At 38.2% G+C, this 14,497-nt stretch overlaps 1 protein-coding gene across 1 annotated transcript in view; it reads left to right on the plus strand.

The window, feature by feature from the left end:
• LOC124163631 (sodium/potassium/calcium exchanger 3) overlaps positions 1 to 14,497 on the plus strand; it is a 60,422-nt gene that overhangs the window by 17,565 nt on the left and 28,360 nt on the right. The gene's annotated exons all lie outside the window — the stretch shown is intronic.

A 14,497-nucleotide genomic window follows, 5' to 3' on the forward strand; every position in this document is an offset into this window, starting at 1 on the left:
TTGTCCAGATGCAAATTCAAAAATGTGTCAAGCAAATGTTCATTAGCCGTCAGGGGGACATTAATTAGCATGATTGCCTTCCTTGTAGCTTTGTTATTTACAAAGATATGAAAATCGGTATGTTTTTTTAAACGGCACTCTATATTTTTTATTCGGCAATTCATTACCTCTCCTAAAGACTTATTCAAAAATGTAGCACAGTGGACCATTAACATAAACGCGGTGTTAGGAAAAATGACTGACTCTCTAACGCTTAGTGCAGGTACGCGAGTATTGGATCTACTCCTCTTGCTGACGTTGAGGGTGAACAAATGAAAACATAGTAAAATGCACACCAGTCATAAGAAACTCGTCCACGGGGAGTGGACGAGTTTATTATGTTTTCATAACGTTGTGTTTATGTTAATGGTCCACTGTACTACATGTTTTAATAGGTCTTTAGGAGAGGTAATGAATTGCCGAATAAAAAATATAGGGTGCCATTTTAAAAATACATACCTACAATACCTACATAAAACAAAGCTACTAAGAAGGCAAACATGCTGATTAATGTCCCCCTGACGGCTAATGAACTTTCGCGTGACACATTTTTGAATTTGCATCTGGACAAAAAGTTATTTCGGGTGGTCAAGATAAATGGGACACCGTGTAATTGGGATATAATTTGCCGAAAGCTAAGTTCATAATAATATGATATATCGATTTCAAACTTTTTAATGCTATTAATTCTTCGGGATTATAGGTATTGAATAGTTGATTAGTTGCGACTCACTATGCGTGTGAATTGGTTTACTGAAGTCGCCACTCGCTTTCTAATTGGTAGAGCCATTCCAAATTTTTACGGAGAAATATGCTATGATTGGGGCTGTTTGCCTAAATTTACGTGATTGATGATGTGATATATCAGTTACAAAAATTTTAAATTATTCTTCGCGATTGTAGATATTAATTAGGTAATGAACAGAATAAATGTGTCGCTATGCTCTCCTTAACGCGCTGCAGATCTATTTGAAAACCGATTGTAATTTAAGTTGATAAAGGTTAAAGTATTAAAAAAATATACTTTCAACGGGAAGGATTGGTGCCTCCTCATTGCAGTCCCTTTGTTTTGAATAAGATGAAGGGATTATTAGATGGAATCGTCACAATTTCGAAGTTTGGTAAATTACAAAATTGTGAAAGTCTTTAATTGATTTTTACCTTAGCTTTTACACAATACACTAAAAGATATTTCTTTTCACACTTTTTGGATAATGAAAAACGAAAACAGAGAATATCGCTATTGATTCTTCTGGCGGATAAAATTTCTTTTATTTTGAATTTTGTCAGATGTCTTGTATTTTTATCATATATATTTTTTCTTATTTATTTCTATTTTGGGAAAGGCTAGTTGTGCAGTATTTCAGTTTCTATGAGTGTAAAGTCCACTATGCTGTAACGATAGCCTTGTATAAGTTGGTGATCGGTATGTCTTTGCTACTCGGCAACCTATCTCCGTGTGAAGGTATCAGTCTCTGCTGTCACCAATAAAAAAACATTTCTAGTGCTCTTAGCTGTTAAATTTTGAGTCTTCGCCAGATTTACATCATCATGTCTTTTGAGGCAGTGAATAATAAATTGGCTTCGGGAAGAATTTAAAAGCTATTCGCCCATTACATAGAATTATACCAACACAAGAACTATTCGCAATAAACAAAAAGCAAAATCTAGCACTTGTACTTGATATTAACTGCGGTTTTTTAAATTGAAAATGGAAGAATTAAAACGTTATTAAGAAATATTTTAGATGTTCCAGATGATTGGACGTCTTTTAACGAATATATATTGCGTTAGTTTCTATTTGATTTGAAATTAAAGGCGTTTGAAATTGAGTTCGTGGAGCACGTTGAATGCCACTATTATAAAATTAATGCTGTCACTAATCAACTAAGGAAGAAATATCCTGTAATTTTTCGGAATGTCAACCAATTTTCTCTCCTCTCACGTGCCTATTGACAGTAATTCCGTCTTTAGATTAGAATGTGGCTGACTTACATAAGCAGTACATTTAGCTTGTCAACTCGACTACTAACACTTCCATATACTTACCATGCTTTCGTATTAAGTTAGCCCCTTTTGTGGTGATGTAATTAGCTATTTGAGCATCAAGAGCTTCAATTGATTAGCAAGCGTACCCCTTGTTTATTCATGGACATTTTCATACGGTTTTCTCGTATTTTTACTGATATTTTCACTGGGTATATAAATATATATATTATTCGGCAAGTATATTTTACGCGAGAAAAATAAAAAGGGTATGATTGAAATACGCCGAATAAAGGTTTAATCTTACTCGGTGGTGATATTATTATGTAATCACGTTCTTATTGTTCAGGTGAATATTGCATTTACTACATCACATATTAAGAAACTTATTTGTTTGAAGGATTATTGAACCCTCCTCGTAGTTCGTACGGTGTTTGGAGAAGGCGGTCGGTATCTTAGGTCATTTGCGACATGGAGAAGGAAGAGAGAGAAATTGAGTGTTGGCAATTTAAAGAAATTTAACTGTCAATGATTTTAAAGTTGATCCCTCCGTAATTAGACCAGTGTTATGGAGATGCTCAATTGGCTTCAGTGACCGCATAGCAACTCGTAAGGAGCAATAGTTATCAGATCATTAAAATCTATAACTCTTAAAAGTATAATTTTACAATAATATAGAATTAAATTTATTTTGGCAGCTCGCTAAAAGCAGGTATGCCGGCTATAGATCTGTTTATTATTATGTCTTCAGATATTTGCTCAGTTAAAGAGACGTATGCGAGGCTGGTAGAGTCTGCTTTGCGGTGGTCATTAAGTCGGGACTGCCAGGGGCCGACTTAAGACGCCATCTTAAGATGTGGAGGGGGTCGCTTATAAACTTACCGCGGGGAACCACTCCGAGCAACGAGATCCATTATGGCGCTCTCGTTGACATTTCTTGCTCGCCAGTTTTGTAACCCCGCAAGAATACTCGCGGAAGGGCCGGTGGAGAGTATCATGCATCCGAAGCTTCCTTGTTTTACCGAATGTAAACATACAGATGCCTCCACAATAATTAGTTTTAATGAAAATCAAAACGTGTACTTTTTTAACCTCCTCCCGGGTGGAATAATCGCGACAACCTTGAACATCTTAACCAACCAACGAGGTAACGTGCAAGCCACCACCTGGATGTGTGGCACGGGGTGTTTCCACTCCAGGTATTCAGCAATGCAGCACTCATTGAAGCCTTAATAAAAAAATCTGCTTGTTCGCCAGACACAAGCCAATCACTGAGGACAACGATGCGCGGTCAGGCCAGAGACTAGGAGAATGCTAAGGACGCGAGAATGATACCATGAGAAAATCAGTAGTTAGTATTAAAAAGAAATATTAGCGTACGAGTAACTTAAGCGTAAGTACGAGTTATAACATGGCAAAAAATTCAAAGAAATAGTAAGTATTTACATTTATAATAATTTACTCGGTGTCGCTTGTATCTCGTCTTGTTCACCGCAAACATTTGTATGAATCAGTTAATCATTCAGTCAGTGGTCGGAAGTGGGTTTAATAATACCTGGATTAACTACTCATACAGATCCTATTTTACCTGGACAGAGTCGAGCTATAATGGAACTAAACTATCGCAACAATTCAGCTCATTCGGCGGTCATAGGTTAAGGGTATAATATTTATTAAAGAATTGAGAAAGCACTTTTCAACCCTAAGTCACTGTTTTAGAGATGGTCACTCATTAAATGGGGGTTTGGGAAAATACTTCCACGGTCAACTGCAGAGTATGAGCGGATTCGGGCGACTCGGCTGTTGCTTGGACGTTCGCTAAAACATTTGCTTTGCTCAAATCAGTAACTGACTGGAGAGTTCCGATGAGCTACGATAATAGAGGCAAGATTTCTCGAGTGGCCGGGCGAGTACGACTGTACTCGACGATTCGTCGTCGAGCGTAGCCGTACTCCGCCGAGCAATTCCCACCACTCCGCCAGAGTGCGGGTTCTTCGCCCATTTTACCCCTTCATTTCTACGTCGAATGGAATGGAAAATGCAGGAATTTTGACGTAGAGGATTCTTTAGTCAATCAGTTATTGTTTTTTCACCTACAGCCCATTTAAGTTGGTTTACAATAAGTTTTCTTGGATATTACACCATTACTTACACCACTTTCTTTACATAGCGCGACCCAGGTTTCGATGGAGCAAGAAGATAGGAAGAATCTTTGAAGTCGGGAAGAAAGAACATTTAAGTGCTTACAAAAATAACTATGATAAAAAACTAATTTTGCTGGACACTTAATATGCAACTTCCATAGGGGCGATTTTAAAATGAATATTTTAAAATTATGCAATGACCGCCGTGAATTGGACTCCAGAGAGCAGTTAGAAATTTAAAAAATATTGAAAGTAAGGACAGTACTCTGTTAAATGAATATCTTTACCCGTCCTTATCCCCTATTCTGGCGTCCGTTTTAAAAGTCATCAGGTAACTAGGTAACAATAATAAGATAAACAGATCATAATTTGCGCTGGAGGATGATGATAATTCATCGAAACCCAGGTCGCGCTATGTAAAAAAGAAGTGGTGTAAGTAATAGTGTAATATCCAAGAAAACTTAAAATGGAATACCACAAAGTTAATAATGAGTTTACAATAGTCACCAATCGGATCACTGGCGGACAAAGTGATCCAAAATTCACGCATTCATAACAAGCTATCAAGGGGTCTCTTAAACAAAATGTAAACTTGTGAAGTCATATTATACGATTGTGATAATATTTAATTGTTTTTTTTTCTTTCAAGTACGAAATCTACTTTCCGAATATTGGGAATAAATAGATCGCTTTGCACTCATCACCGCACTGGGGACATATTTGGAAATAGATTAAAATGCGTCCTAAGGGGCAACCAACAATGAAGTTTCTACGAAATGGAAGGGAATGAAATAGTCCTATTAGGAAAATGATTCACTAGCTGCCGAACGATTGTGGCTGAGTACGGAAGCCGTTTTGGAGGGCCCTAAGATAAAAGTTGTGTGTCTTCTTAAGGGAATATTTGCATTTTGATGCAAGTTCTTAACCTCCCCGACCTGTCCCCTTTCCCATGTCCTTAAAGGGAATCGGCAATAGCGGGAATAGCGTTCTAATGAGGGCCAAGGGGGCTGGCGGTGGAGTGCACGCATGAACCGGGTCAAGGGTGGAGGCCTCTCCGTCAAGGACGCTCACCCCTCCCCCTCATTTATTCATTGGCGCCCATCTCTTCGCTCATTCATTCATTCATTCGTCTCATTCGAGATGTCTCTCCAGCACACTCTCCACAGCGGCCCAATATATTCACCATGGGGTGTAAGAATAACAGCAGTCAGATCGCCATACTGAGTTTTCGAGACGAAAATGGCAGCAAGGAAAACGCGACGATAACTCCTCTATTCGGCGCTACCGTCGGTGATTGTTCTCGTAAGACGTAAACTCATGGCCCTGCGGCTAATTTCGTGATAGAATGAAGTAGGTACACTACAACATTCAATATAAAAACGGAAAAAATCAAGCCTAAATTATCTATCACCTCGAGACTTCGTACACTTAAGTTCAAGTGACATAAACACAATGCATATCCACTTCCACTAATGCCACGTCCACTTGAGTGAGAGGCGCCCTCTATTATTTTTGGTATTCGCAATGTGAATGTCTGTGTTTCTCAAAATAAAGGCGCAAAATACGTACACAGATACGCAAATAGTAAATACGTACACATTGACATTTGAGGAAGGGGAGAGATGGTAACACTCCACACCAAATGGACAATGACAAGGGTGAAGTGGAAGATGGTAGGAGCAGAAAATGTGAGGGTAAAAATGTGGCCCACCCTGGCCTGTGTTCCCTTGACCTTTCACGGCACGTCGCAATTTTACCCTCTGATTTTCTGTTTCTACTTTTTTCCACTTAATCGCAGCCCTTGTTCCCTTTTTCAGTGCGTTCCTATCCCTTTCTTTCCCCAACTGCCAATTTATACGTAATTATTTGTGCGCCTAATGAATGAATGAAAGATGTATGCATCGTGGCGTACAAGGCGCGCCGTGGCGATTCCCATCGTTACAAAATTTGTTACAAATGTCCTACATAGGTTTCAGTAGGTTATCGTGCTGTAGGTTTTATAATTCTAGACGGCTGTGCGCTGTAAAGTTTCTCAGCAACTTCCACTTACATGTATCTTCGCCCACTGCCTTTCTCGGTCCCGACCAACGTTGACTCTGCGATTTGAATAGCATATTTTTGATTGGTGCCGAAGATGATAAAGATGAGATGGTAGAGATGGTATAGACTAAGATAAGATGGTAGAGATGGTAATTGCATGAGAGGTAGAGATGGTAACAGTTGCTCGGTCCTACTCATTCTTGCTTTATTGTTATTGATTGTTTTTCAATCGTAGAATCAGCCTACTCATTGTCATTGCCCCACAATTCCTATATTAGCTATAACTCTTAGGGAGGGGGAAAAATCATCGGGTGATGTAGGATTTAGATTACCTCACCCACCCTCTTCAAATCTTCCTGAAATTTTCCATTTTCACATCCGCTCATATAAATACTGTGTTCCACGAAAAGAGTATTATCATACCATGACGCTCCTGATGCATCAGCTACCATTGTGCTAGTTGATGAATAAGTCGGGTCGCGAACGCTCACTAAAGCATGAATGACGCGATCATTTTTTTCCACGCTTCAGTGTGATTTTCTCGAACAAAATGAATTATTTGTGCGTCCATTGAATGAATGAAAGATGTACGCATCTTGGTATACTAGGCGCACCGTGGCGTCTTCCCGCTGTTTCTTGCATCGCTTCGGGGATTTTCAGAGACAAAAAAATTGAACGCTCAACCCGTAATTTAACGAATCTCCCAGTCTTTCTCACCGTCCCTTTTTCCATTGGATATTCCGTCACTCTCCGTATTTACAACAGTAAATACAACTGTCATCAAAAGCCAAGCAAGGCGATACAATCGCTTTTAGCGGCAGCGCGTTCTGATTGGCTGAAAGACTGAGCCAGCGATGGATACAGCTACAAAAAGGAGACGTTCCGAGCAATGGAAAAAGGGTTGGAATTCCCATCCCTGTAGTTGTCGTGGAAAACGGTCGCGTGAAAAACAGTCATTTTTCCGCTTTCATTGGAGCGATCACTCGAGCCATCGTTCGAATGGGTGTGAAAAATGATGGTGCGATTCAGGCTTAACCATTTGGCGGATGTGCGACGCAAGTGGACGCACTAGACCAGCTGAAGATGAAATGGCGATCTCAGCTCAGCGGTGGAGCGCAGGCGAAGTTGGGAAGGAATTTTGCCCAAGGACGAATGCTCTGGCGACGACCCCCGAAGCGTTCTGTGTCGCCCGAAATAATGCGATCGCCCACGATCAAATGGGTGGGAGGCATTGCTATGAGTCCTTCTCCCGCCGCTCCGGTGTGGCTTAAGAAGACACATCACGCGTCGTATCTACATCTACATAATACCCTGCGAGACACCTCTGGGGTGTTTGGCAGGGGGTGACAAATCACCAACATGCAGCATGCAAGAGGACCGCCACATGCACACCGCACGGTCATAGAAATATTACGCACACTAGAAAAATATACATGCTTATTCGTAAAAAAATTGCTAATGGTTAGTAATTCCTAGAGCAAATACATGCAAGGTTAGAACTATGAAAAAACATTCAATGTCCTTTTCTAATGCTAATCTATCCTAGCGAGCGACGCCATTAATCCTATCAATTGAGACAACGTTGATATCCTTAATAGTACGAGGGAAGAATGGCATTTTAAATCTCTCTGTTTTGCAGTCTATTTCTTTTCTTTTATTCTCATGATCGCGTTTACTATAGTACGATGGTAAACGAAGAATATGATTCACGTCGTCTGAGAAAATATTTTCTTCGAATTTCCTAAGTAAGTTAAACCTATACTTCGATCTACGTTCCTGTAAAGATTCCCATCCTAACTCGTGTAACATACTGGAAACGTAACAACTCATCACAAATCTGGCCGCCCTGCGCTGTAATCGATTGATTTCAGCTATTAGTCCTACCTCGTAAGGGTCCCACACGCTAACAGCATAATCCAATTGAGGCCTGACTGGAGAGACTACATATTATTTAGTTAATTTATTTATTAATGGACAAGAACTAAGGTATAACCATTAGTATGATGAAATTACACTGTTGCAGTGAGAAAATATAAAGAATGAACGAAATCAAAGAAAATGAGAATAGTACTCACCCTTCGCTAAATTGCATAGACAAATAATGGAGTATGAGGCACAATTAGAAAGTCAGAAAATAAAACTTGAAATTTAAGAATGAAGATTAGGATCATATCAGATAGAATTATCAAAAACAAAAAGTGTATTATTTGAGCAGTCATACTAATAGATAATTATTAGAAGTTAATATTTAAATGATTTCACTTGAGTTAAAAAATTCAGGTTGTTTAATAAACAATCCAATAGGTCTTATAGTAGGATATTAACATTCACAATTTATATTAACGTGTACAAAGTAAATGCTGTCTTTCTACTGTGGCATGCCGTTTTTTTTGTCGCATACTATACATTCAGGAAGGCGGCATAAGTTTTGAACGAATAATTCGCCTCCAAATAGGACAGTTTGCTTGGGAGTAATGAGTCTTCCTGACCCGTGATGTATTTTTGATTGAAGCTAGAGTTGAAATCTGCCTCCTTTCTTGTCTTCCGTCAATTCTATTTATGCTCCCAATTATTCTTATATCCTTCAGTATTTAGTCTCTCCAACGAAGTCTTGGTTTTCTTAGATGTCTTCTTCCATTAGATCTACCATTAAAACCTGATTTGTCATATACGTGAATTGCCATGAGAAAAAACTCCCCTGGACCGGGAATCGTACCATGGACCTTTGGCTTCTTGGGCCACTGCGCAGATCACTAGGCTATCCAGATTCCTTAATTCCCATAGTAATGGCACACTGTTTTATCATGCTGGCGTGTTCCCATCTCTATATGTTGCCCAGATATCATTTAAGTTTGCTTTTTATGGTTGCAATGATATAAGGCTCACTATAAATACGTCTTTTCTCTATTTTTTTCTCGTCATCTAAACTCCTGCTTCGTAAATAATTCCAGAAATTTTTCGTAGTACTTTATTTTGAAAATTTATTAGCTTTCATTCCTGATTCTCTGCCAGTGACCGAAATCCGCACCCATAGGGTATTATAGGTCGTTGAATAGTCTTCTATATCCTGATTTTTTAATGTTCAGTATCTTTTAGGCAATTTCTTGAATCAAAAATTTCACCTCTATATTTTCTGCGGCAAAAATTTCTTAATTGGAGACGCAGGGATCGGTTGAAGAAGGTCATCTCTAATAACCTTGAATATATCTACGTCTACACAATACCTTACGAGGCACCTCCAGAGTGCTTATCAGGGAGTGACCAATCACCAACATGCAGCATATACGACAGAATATTGACAGGCACACCTCACAAACATAGAAGAAACATTCATAATAACAAAAACGTGTGCAATTGAAAGCAGGTGGAGTGAGCTTTCTCTATGATTCTCTCCCTCGATGCATACAGAGACCACAACGCAAATCTACTCGCATAGAAAGCCATAATCTTCCAACGGGTAGTATTAATATAGGTAGTTTATCCATCCGATGAAAGAACAAGGCTAAGTAGTTGTGGAGAAGAAATGTCCATCAAAGCAAGTTCAAAAATGATAAGAGGAAGAAAAGAATGGGGAAATGCAGTAAGAGCAAAAACATACTAATGGGGAAAAAAATAAAATGAGTTGTCATAGCGCCATTAATTTCAATCAATCAAGAAACCGTTGCTTTCCCTGATATTGTGAGGAAAGCATGATATTTTACACATTTTTCCGTAGTTTTGGAGCAGTTTTATACGAGCTAGCTTAAGTTTAAAGCGAATGATACGTCGGAAAAGAAGGCTAGATACACCCGGTCGAGTGCTGATGAATGATAATATCTCATTTGTAGAATGTTCACAATTTGTGTGGTCTAGTGGGTGTTCATAGAGGAGCTTATCTCCGGATTGTCCGCGGTTTGTTAGTTATATAAGTCAAATCCATATTGCCATACGATGGATTCTTTCAAGAGGTCGACCTTCAGATGGATGCTAATCGGTGGTCCTCGTTCTAGAGGTTATGGGTGTTGGGCTATTATCCATTTGCTTCCCGACCTTCTACTCGGGTCTCTAAGGTTGTTTCAGTTCGAGGCCAAAATTGCCTGAGAATAAATATATCGATACATGTGGGATCAAAATAGGACGCTGTCCTTTCTTCTTTGGTGATGATTACTATGAGTGCGAAAGTGATTGAACTAGGGACAAGAGAGAAAGCACAGCCTCTTGCATTACTAGTTACAGGTCATTTCTCTCTTTTATTTAACCGTCGCATTCACCTTGAGTTCAACATCATCGTCACTGGTCCTGAGGTCACATCCTAAGGTTGGTTTGACGCAGCTCTCTATTCAGTTCTCCCATCTGCCAATATTTTCACACCTACATATTTCTTCTCTTTCATATCTTTCTTTACCTGTTCCATATATTTTGTCCGAGGTCTTCCTTTACCGTTCTTGCCATCCACTTGTCCCTCGACGATTGTCTTCATCAGGCCCTCATGTATCAATATATGGCCTATAAGGTTGTTCCGTCTTCTGGTCAAGATTTTCATGAGGCTTTTCTTCTCTCCTACCCTTCTTAGGACTCTCATTACTTGCTCGGTCAATCAATTTGATCCTCATCATTCTTCTGTGGCACCACATTTTGAAGTCTACCACCACCTAATAGTTATCCGCTTAAATTTCAGTTTGCAGATGCTTTTAGCATATTCAGAACATTTTTCCCCACGATAGGTCACAAATAAGATTGACTCCTTCCCTCCGTTTCCAAATTATAGCGACTCGCGGAAAATATACATTGTGCGAGACAGAAATAAATTAACGAAAAGCTTGGTCAATTCTAGATAAGGTTATAATTTTTTTCGTAATATAACTTAATTATTTTTGGACTAAGATTAGTAAACGAACTTCGTATCTTGAACGAGGGATGGAAGTGCATATTTGTGATTAAAACTGATTTTATTATTGTATAATGCGACATCCATTTCTATAAAAGATGTTTATAATATTTAAAATAAATTGACGTATTTTAAAAGTATTATCCTAGTTCAATTTTTGAGTTATCAAATTATTAGCAATTCAAAATTATCACGGAAATGGGCGAGTATATTGGCACGGATAAAAGACTGCTTCCAATAGATGAAAAACTGTACAACTAAAATATTTCTCCTGTGAAAAGTTGGGAGATAAATGCTAATTTTTAAAACTGCGAGCTGTTTAAATGGTGCTTTATGGAAGGTAAAGTATTCCTTGATATCGGTATTTGATGCTTGAACTTAGAGTACTTATGGGAAAATAGATTGACCCTAGTTGTAGTTGGAGAGTCTTCGTACTTGATTGGCATTCTTGCCTGGGGACCACTAGGTCGTTACCGAGATCTGTCCTATCTATCGTCTTTCCTTCGGGCGCAGCCGTGCGAGCAGTGAAGCAATGGGCCGCTGACGTCACAATGGGGACGTCCGCTCCAATAGAATTAAGAGTCGGCCTCCTGCTCTCGATCTGTGGACAGTGCCCTTGCCAATATGGACTTACTTAATCGTCTCCGGTGCAACCTACGCACGCACATCAGCGGTTTTTTTCGCGCTGCAATCCCTATTCCAACTTGAAGAAATGTTCTCTGGCGATGTTATGTAGAGGTTGGTAACCTTGGAGAGCAAAAATCCTGATTTGTCATTTCATGCAGGTCAATGTTTCTTTTCTTTTTTTTTTAAATATCCAGGATTCAAGTACTATTATACTTCTCAATACCACTCACATATAGGGATGAAAAAAGCTCGGAAATGAATGCCAATTAACACTGTCTATAAATTTTTTAAAACTTAAACCACAATTCCATATTTCAATGTTTTGTCATAGCTTGTTAATACATAATCAATAGGAAAGCATACTAAAAGTATATATTCTTCTATGGGAAAGTTTCATGGAGTGACATTCAGTAGCGTTTTCCAGAAATAAAGTGAAATATGTTCACAAATTATTCTCATTATGAATTGGTGGGTCTTTCCGAGTAAAGGGTATAACGAGATAACTATTTAATTTACCACTTATCAAAACTTTTAGTGAACTAATGTATGTATATTTGGGATAGAATTTTTTTTAAATCAGATAAGTCTATGTACTGAAGTTCATGATTGTATTCAAGGTACGAGGACTAAAAAGTACGATTGAAAGGACTTCGGAATAATTATTCATCATTTGTCTTTGTGAGTTCACACTCTTGCATTGGCCATAAAAAAACTTAAATTCCCTGTTTAATTTGATCTTAGCTCCTTTGTCAATGATACATTCGTTTTTCAATTACTACAAATAAAGCCTAAGGCTCAGTGCAGAAATAATGTAGATAGAATTCTGGTTTACCTTACTCTCTAGAGTGGCATTCCATTCTATAATATTTTTAATTCTATCGTGATTGTTCATCTTACATTAATATTATTCCTTCGCAAGAAAACATTTTCCTTCAGAAACCGGAAACTACATCGATTGTCTGCTGAGAAAGGCAGCGATCGTCAAAAAATTTACAGAGAAGTATGAAATAAAAACGAATTTATTATTTCGCGAATATTCGTGCGTTCTGTAGGATTATAAATTAGAATGATTAGCATTAAAATCTACCAGTTATTATTCACGTACACCAAAGCATGAATTACCTACGAAAAATAATGAATATAAAAATAAGCAACTAATCATTGTATTCATCATCATCATTGGTAAACAATCCTAAGATTGGTTTGACGCAGCTCTCCACTCAATTTTCCTCTCGGCTATTCTTTTCACACCTATTTATTTCTTCTCTTTCACATCCTTCTTTACTTGTTCCGTTTATTTTGTTCGGGGTCTTCATTTCCATTCTTGCCATCCACTTGTCACTCAACGATTGTATTACCGGTAATAGATTGGCACGTTGAAACATAAAATCAAAAACAAGTATTATGATTCTAAATGACATTCTGATTCCTCACTGCTGAATACTCTCTCAGGATTTATTCACCAGTGACTTTCTTCAGCACGCGAAACCACGTCGGTTATTTCTGTTGACATTGCATTAAATGTAATATCATAAAAGGCCAACAAAATTGACGAAGACGCAATACCTACAAATATATCAGCGCTGTTTTACAAACAGGTATACATTCGTGGTATACCTATTTACATCAATCGATCGCATTTCTCTTACCAATATTTAAATTCATTCTCTTTGGGAAATGATTTTCTTCTTGAAAAGAAAATTCGTTGAATCATTCGGATTTGAACCTAAAAACGATAATTAATTCATTTCTTCTCTTCTCGTGATGCTACTTCTTTCCTAATATTTTCTGTAATTTTTCTGTGCTCTTGAACCATTTTCACCCACATCGCACGAACTTTTCTTTTTATATTCCTGACATTAAACAGCACTCGTGTGTCCATTTCCTGCGATGACACAATAAGTAATGGAGAGTAGAAAAAATCTCTATCCTGTCGTTGGCAACTTTGCTACGTATAATACCCTCAAGTCTTCGAGCCGGAAGTCTTCCAAAAGAGGTTTATAAATACCGATGACAAGAAGTCGTAAGATAGTGGATACGGAAGGTCTCTTGAGGAAAAAAATTACTTGATGCCCAGGGCCGGATTTACCGTACAAAATAGGCAATAGGCGTGCCTAGGAGTGTCGCAGTCCAAGGGGCACCTTCTGTAAGGCAACCTGCAATGATCTGTACTGGAGGCGCCTCAAAGTGCACCGTCGTCAGCAGGCTTATTTTGTGTGTTCCGTCTGCCTGCAGGTGCCCTCTTTGCTAGGGATTTAAATGTGCCAAGTTAGGATTATAGCAGAACTTGAACTGCGATGCCATAATTAATGAATTTGCCGAAAAGAAGACAAGAAGGAAACTTTTGAAGTAGTTCTCGTTATGCTTGAGTTGGGCCCCATTATGTCTTCCTTCATGTTTTTAATCTGCGCTTTAATTTCTCTGAAAGATATTACAGGAAGATATGAAGTTGGCCGTATTTGTATTTTATAGGCTTAGTTCAATTGAAAATGTCGTTCGCACCATTGCTCTTCGTGCGTTTTAAAATTAGTTAACTTATATTATATTTCATGATACCGCAGTTCATTCAGTAAAAGTAGTACGTTATATTTTTATTTTTTATGTTGCTCTTCTTTTTGCTGTATGAATTAAGGCTAGAAATTATTTTTAGAAAGGGTATTCATAAAGTGTTTTATTTGCATAAAAGTTAAATTGTTTCAAATAGTTTTTCTTCAAGCTGTTAAGAAAATTGAATCGCCTGTGTTTTCCCTGCGTAAAAATTCAAGCATAAACTTATGTTGTCAGTCATATATAT

The sequence above is a fragment of the Ischnura elegans genome, chromosome 8, assembly GCF_921293095.1.
Source record: "Ischnura elegans chromosome 8, ioIscEleg1.1, whole genome shotgun sequence".
Taxonomy (NCBI): domain Eukaryota; kingdom Metazoa; phylum Arthropoda; class Insecta; order Odonata; family Coenagrionidae; genus Ischnura; species Ischnura elegans.